We start from the raw sequence: 7,631 nt of genomic DNA on the forward strand, positions 1-7,631 counted from the left end.
TCTTACTGCGCAAAGGTATAGAGAAGAAATTATCGCTCCTTTTGTTAACCAGCTGGAAGAAAACGAAATTACAAACTTTTACTTTCAACAAGATGGCGCAAGGGCACATACGGCAGGCGAGACGATGAATATGTTGAAGGAAGTTTTCCAAAATCGACTAATAAGTCTCAATGCTGAACATGAATTTCCACCGAGGTCATGTGATATTACGCCGTGTGATTTCTTTTTGTGGTCTTACCTTAAAAACACTATTTTTGAACTGCCTATTCCTGATTTAAACCATCTGCAGGCTCGACTTATAGACAAGATTCGTGAAATTAACAATACCCCGAGCATCTTAGAAAATGTCTTTAATTCTTTGAGGAACAGGTGTGAAAAGTGCTTGGAACAAGGGGGGGACACTTTCAGCAGCTGCTTTAATTTATTGTTATAACAAGGAGGGGGACACTTTCCGCAGCTCCTTTAATTGTTTGTTATTGTTATCACGATTATTCTTTAAAATAAAGTTATATACTTAGTCATTAACGTTATTGAAACTGACAGCTGCTATACAGCTCGTTGAGAAATGAGGTTAAGTTGGTCGCTATAAGCTACTCCCTACGTCCAATGTGTCAGAGCCAACTTCGACCACGTTTTTATTTGAACGCTCGTTAGAATAAAAAAGTGTTTATAATTTGGAAACGATGCGTTGAATTGAAAAAATAATTAAAAAATCTCCCCACACTCCTGGTTCTGATCGTTCTGCGTTGAATGGAAAAGTTTCGAAGTCCGTATGTCGAAAAACAAAAAAGTTAGTCAAAAATTGCAACAGCAGTAGCGAACGCATTATCTTATCTCTGTATTGATTGATGATTTGTTGTTTCTTTTTTAAATAAATTTCGTATTCAACTACTCCTTAAGGTTCCAGCAATTTTACATTGTGTTAACTTTTTTGAACACCTTGTGTCACAAATATGAGCACTACCAATAGCATCCATGATATGCAACACTTGTGTCAATAATTATTTTACCTATCTAAAGAAATCAACAATAAGTGAGCAGTCCCACTTAAGGATACGCAACCTGTATAACGCAATTTTTTTAAACATAGGTGTTAATATCGTATCAAATTGGAAGTCGACGCACGAATCTAAAAACATTAATTTCAAGTTTTTGAATTCTCCCATTCCAAGGTGATATAAAATAAATAATTAATTAGGCAAATTCGTAGTTTTAATAATTATAACTTGATTTATTTTATTTAGCATTTAAGGCAAATGTGATTTCCAAACACAAGATAAGTTCCTTATGTCTTTAATTACATAATTGAAAGCATTAAATTTATTTAGCAATTATTATTTGGCAACAAAGCCACCGCTGGAACTGCCGCCTATTAGCAAGTAGAAGAGTTACCACGCTAAAGTTTATAGCTGCAAGCCGGCTAAGGCGACCCTGCTTCCATTTCGGGTTGCCAATTTCCAGCATTTAAGTAGCAGTCTGTAGCGATACGCTATATTGTCTGTGGTGACTGTATAGTTAGTAATGACTAATTACAGTCACTAAAATTTTGATATAAAGTTAATTAGAGTTTAAAATATTACCGAGAATGTGTGCGTTGTTTATGAGACATCCATCAATAAGTCTTGACATAAGCCTACTTTGAGAAAAGTCACTTATTTTCGTAATATTGTAAGAGTTCAATTAAAAGCCTGTTTTCTCGAAAACCGTCCACATTAGGAAGTTCTAACAAGAGTACATTATTTTTAGAAAATAAAATTGAACATGAGAAATTGGAGCCCGAATGAAATGAAAAAAAACTTGAAACTTCAAAAAATTAAAACAAAATGTAATACGAATGTAGCATAACTAGCGCCCTCTATAAAATATACAAAAAATAATAAGACCAGCGTATTTGGCGTCTCTCAAAACCCCGGAATACCAAATTTCATAAAAATATTTCGCACCGTTTGGAAATTTTCGTAAAAATTCTATTTAAAAAAATTTATTTTGTCGCTCTGTACCTCGAAAACAATTTCATAAGACAAAAAAAACTTATTTTTTGTTGTACTATCACCCCCTGAATTTACGGGAGGTCTTTCTGAAACACCCTGCATATAAATAGATATTATTAGGTATATTAATAGATTATTAGGTAATTATATCACTTTGTTTTTTTTCCGTTACTTAATTTTATTGTAAACACAATTGTTAAAGTTCTGATATTATTATTAATAATATAATTTTTTCATTTACGGTTATAGCAGGGCTATTGGCGAAGATCCCCATAATAAAATATGATCCTACTCGTGAACATCAGTTTTTCTATAATATTGTAAATGCAACTAAAAATTTCCAGATCCAGTCGTTTGACCTTGAAAATTTTTGCCAGCGGTGCTTTTTTTTTCTTGTCCACCTACTAAAAAAGCCACGGGCCTCACCTATTCACAATGTCACGAGCTACCACTGCGATTTCATACAGTGATAAAAAATACGGTCCAAGTTTTGTGCCCCATTGTTTTATTTTACGTGAAAGTACGTGAAAAAACAAACCGTCATAAAACTCCTTTGGAAAAACGAATGATGCGCCACTGTCAAAAAATTAATAACTATATTTAGCTATTCCTTAAGACGAATTCTCACAAGCGAAAAATTATTTGACCTTTCCTGAAACAAATTTTTCAGAAATTGTCATGTTTATGAAATATTAACAGGAATCAGTGGAAAAGCGTCTCGTTTATAGACATATGCGTTGAGGAGGGGGTGCCATCGGCATTTACACGTCAACGTGAGTGTGTATATATATAAATGACCATATTCACTTAATTCATCATCTCTGTTCAAAAGTGAAAGGATTACTGTTCGTGCGTGTAGACGCAATACAACCCAAGTGCGGTGTTGTTTTTCACACTAACAAGTTAAAATGAGTGCCCGATGAACAGGTTTTTGGAAAAGGAAAGGGACATGATTTTTTGAAAAGTGATCACCTGAAGAAGTCTGAGGTAAGAAACGTATTGATACAACTGTATAAATAGTAAATAGTATACCTAAAAAAAATTGTTAACAATTTAATGATTACAAAGCAATGCTTGTCAAAAATAGAACATTAATCACACAACAGTTTTTGTAGCATAAATATACATACCACGGTTTTTTTTCTTAGTAAGCCATGACGATATTTATAGAACAATTGCATGGATAAAATAAGAAATATGCATACCTGGTTCATCATATTATTATATTATGCTTGGATGTCTTGAAAGTTAGTTTTTATACATTTTATTTTGCATTAGAAAAGTACATTTTTGAATTAACTATTATTTTTGTTCCTAGTAGACTAAATTTTGAAACAAAGGAAAATTTGTGTATTCTATCGAAGGCCTAAAGAACACCTTTCAAAAACTATAATTAATTTTAGACATTTCAACCCACAGAAAATGTAACGTGCTGTACATGTCAAAAAACTAAAGTGACTGTTTAACTTTAAAATTTTAATCAGATGCAGATTTTAATCACATGCAACAATATTTTTCCTACATATTCTACATAGTCATAATGTTGTCAATAACACGATTTGGAATGCCGATAGTATCCAAGATAGTAAACAATATTTTAATAACTCTACACGTCGCAGCTGTTAGTAATTTTGATCGGTATCGGTGTGTTCAATGACCGTTGGTGTCGATTGGATTTACTAATTACTTAAAAATATGTTCGATAATTCCTGCCAGAAGGAATCTTTAAAGGTCATTCTCACACGAATAAGTGTACATGCGTCGAAATTTCAAATCTTCTGTAGGTACTTAATTTTGTTATATTCTATCATTGTTGGGATTAAAAATGCAGTCAATATTTTTTTTCCCCGATCGACATTAAAGGCGTAGTTTTAGTGACATACTAAAGTTACGTTCTAAGTATTAGAATAATTTTTACTACCGCTAAATTAAAAATTACAATTTGTTCTTTAACGAAAGTAGTTTTATTTATTGTAAACGTTTATAGTGAAATTAGAACAGCCTGTTTGTTTTGAAACATTTACTTTGTCTATGTAGGTTGAAGTGTTTTCACTAGTAGATGGTTTATGAATTATTGAGTCCTCCAAAGTGGCTGAATTATTGAAAAAATCGCTTTCAGCACTTGATGTACCTGCAGTAGGGAAATTGCTAATAACTAATTTACGAGTTACGGACTCCTCAATGTGGCCTTCAGCTACCGTTGAAGATTTCCATCCACCATGCATTTTTAAAGTTGTGATATCAGCTCCTGATTTTATTAATAGTGTAGCTGAAGTTCTACGGAAACAATGTCCGATATATTCGTGAGCATTTTTCAATTCGAGAAACGCAGCAACTTGGTTTGGCATTTTCCCAAATGCATGAATTCCTATTAATTGGTTATATACTACCATTTGACTATTTTAAAGAAATATGTTACTATTTCTTTTGCGGTACTATTTTTCCGATATACCTACAGCGTGGTAAAAAAGTTCTGCATAAAATTCATATTTTCGTTAAACAATTTTTTTTTTCGAAAAACGGTGAGACCCGTCGATTTTTATTTGATCCAGGGCACCTTGTTATGTGGAAAAATTTTTTTTTCGATAATCCACTTACGGCAGCGATGACATAATTTTTTTTTAAATGACAACGCATATTTTTTTCGTTCGAAATTGATGACAGTGATAATTATCTAAACAACGGTGTGAAAATTTCGATGTCTTACATAACAATTTTTTTTAGAAAAATGCACCTTAAGTTCTTATAAGTGATAATTGTCTACTTACACTATTAATGGCTCCGAAAAGGACAAAGTTGACAAAATTACATTTCAAACGAGTAAAATTACACTAATGTTTGTGTAAGTCTAGCGAAATTGTTCGAATTGCCCACCCTGTACCATTTGGCATTGTCCTAAGCGTGTGTAAACGCCGTCTACACTTCGTTCAAGCATTCCCGGGTCGATTTGATTTACGTTTACTGGCCGGTGGATCGGGCGACGCGGAACAATCGAGTGGCCTCCGCGTTCGCCTGATTTAACACCTCTAGACTTTTTTTGTGGGGCTATTTGAAATCGCGTGTGTACACAAACAGACCAGGTGATTTGGAAGAACTTAAACACCTCTAGACTTTTTTTGTGGGGCTATTTGAAATCGCGTGTGTACACAAACAGACCAGGTGATTTGGAAGAACTTAAACACCTCTAGACTTTTTTTGTGGGGCTATTTGAAATCGCGTGTGTACACAAACAGACCAGGTGATTTGGAAGAACTTAAAAACCGTATTCGTTTTGAAATAAATGAAATTGACCCGGGAATGCTATCGCTTACAATAAAGAATCTTTATCCACAATCTCCTTATAATCGGACTTTTATCCACACATATGCACTGTCTAAAGTGATACCTTATCCACTAGTGGAATAAAGTAACTTTATTTCACTAGTAGAATAATGAAAAAATAATAAACCTATATTAAATCAAATTTAATTTATATACTTATTAACATTAACATTTACATTTATAGTAATAGACATTTCGTTTTTTGTTTTATCACATTTAACTTCCTTTGGGTTAATAACAACCCTTGTAGGATTGTTGCCATCATTTTCGGAACGCATAACATCCTCCGAAGTTTGTGACGAATTTGCACAAGTTACGGATGTCTCTCTTGTAAGGAACATCTATATTTTCCTTGGATTTTCCTTGCAATATCCAGTTTGTTAGATATAGACTCCGCAACATAAATTTCTAATACAGAGGAGCTCTTCCATCCACCATGCCGTTTGATGGTTGTAAGATCAGCACCTTTATTGGCCAATGAAGTTGTTGAAGTGCGCCTCATACAATGGCCAGTATATGCTTCTAGATTTGCGATGTTCAGGAATGAAGCAACTATTAAGTCAATTAAATGTGCTGATACCAACAAACTGAGAAGTACATTTTTGATTGATGTATCTTAAAAAGAATCTGTCTTGTGTTAGGCGAATTGGGCGCAGAGAAATATATTGTTTGCATATTTCAACAGCATTCACGCAAAATCCTTCTATAATTGTAAATTTTCTTGAAATGCCTCTCTAGGTGTCAGATATTGAAACAAGTAAGGAACTGCCAACGTCCTGTACGTCACTAATTTTCAAATTTGTCAATTCGCAGCTGCTTTAATGTACTCGGCTGCTCCTCGTCTATTAAATACCAACCGGGTACTTTAATACCCAATTAAACAAATAACTATTATACTGACAGTATTATTAACCACCTAAGTTCCGTATATATTTATAGACTTTATACTATACTATATTTATAGAATTACACCAGTGAAATCATTGTTTATAATTGCAATTAATTCTTAGATATTTTGACCAATTTTTTATCCATAAACGTGACCAGTTTTAAAACGAAGAATGCTGAGGGATTTACGACATGAAATTAGATTGCGGTTGAAAAAACAACGATGTTTAATGTAAAAATATTCTTAATGCTACATTTTTACATACATACATTTGTATTTATGTCATTACTTCTTTCATAACAATATTCCCGCTACCATATTCAATTCTTTTTTTCATGAAATTCTAGCTTTGCGCAACAAATAATTCCAATCGTTTTCCTTTTACAAAAGTTGCATCTCGAATCCAACCATAACAGTTTACATTGCCGGCCTAGACCTAAACTATATAAGAATTTTATATCAAACTTGTTATTTAAGGACGTTGAATTGGAAACTCGCATATTTGTAATGTGGAAACGTTTCTTGAAAATCAAAAATATGTACACAGCGTCCCAAAATAAAGGTACAAAATAATTTCGTTAAGAAAGAGGTTCGCTCGAAGTTTTTAAAATACAAGAAAAATAAAAAGGCTACGTGATTGATGCACTTGTGGTTTGCCGTGCCTTGTTTACGTAATTTTCGTAGGGGCAAGAAGCCGATGCTCCTTATTTGTGTGTGCGAATTGTTCCTACATTTGTGCGATGGATTGGCTCAGAGTAATCGTATTTTCTAGTACTTTCTTTTAAACTGTTATAGTTCTAACCCATAATTGGGCTATAATAATTATACAGGGTGTTAAGTAAGTACGCACAATAAATTTAACGACGATCATTTGAGTAACTTTAAGCCAAAAAATTCATATAAACATTGGTCCGCTGATGCTTTGTTTTCAAGAAACATGGTGTTAAACTTTTGGAAAAAAATTGCTATTTCGTAAATATCTTAAATACCCTTTACCCAATTTTGTTGTAATTTGGCGGTGTTATTTGTAGTGCTAAGGGGCTAATGTAACCCTAAATTGATTAGATTTGTTAAGTCCAGTGGCGTCACAACAAGATACCAGCTTGATAAAAATAGAAAAAAATATGGTACGCTACTGCTTTTTGGTAAGTTACCAAAAAGCAGTGGCGTACTATATTTTTTTCTATTTTTATCAAGCTGGTATCTTGCTGTGACGCCACTGGAGAAAATAGGACAAATTAAATTATGTGAGAAAATGAGTATTATTATTACAAACAAAGTTGCCAAGTTTCAACAAAGTCTAAAAAGGGGTTTTCGTTTTACGAATAAAAAATCAATTCTCATTTTAAACTTGAACACTGAAAATCGAAAACGACGCATCTATACATGGTATATGTTTACATGAACTTTTTTTTTAAAGGGTTTTTTAG

Source organism: Anoplophora glabripennis, unplaced genomic scaffold (genome assembly GCF_000390285.2).
Source record: "Anoplophora glabripennis isolate ALB-LARVAE unplaced genomic scaffold, Agla_2.0 scaffold316, whole genome shotgun sequence".
In the NCBI taxonomy this organism is placed as follows: Eukaryota; Metazoa; Arthropoda; class Insecta; order Coleoptera; family Cerambycidae; genus Anoplophora; species Anoplophora glabripennis.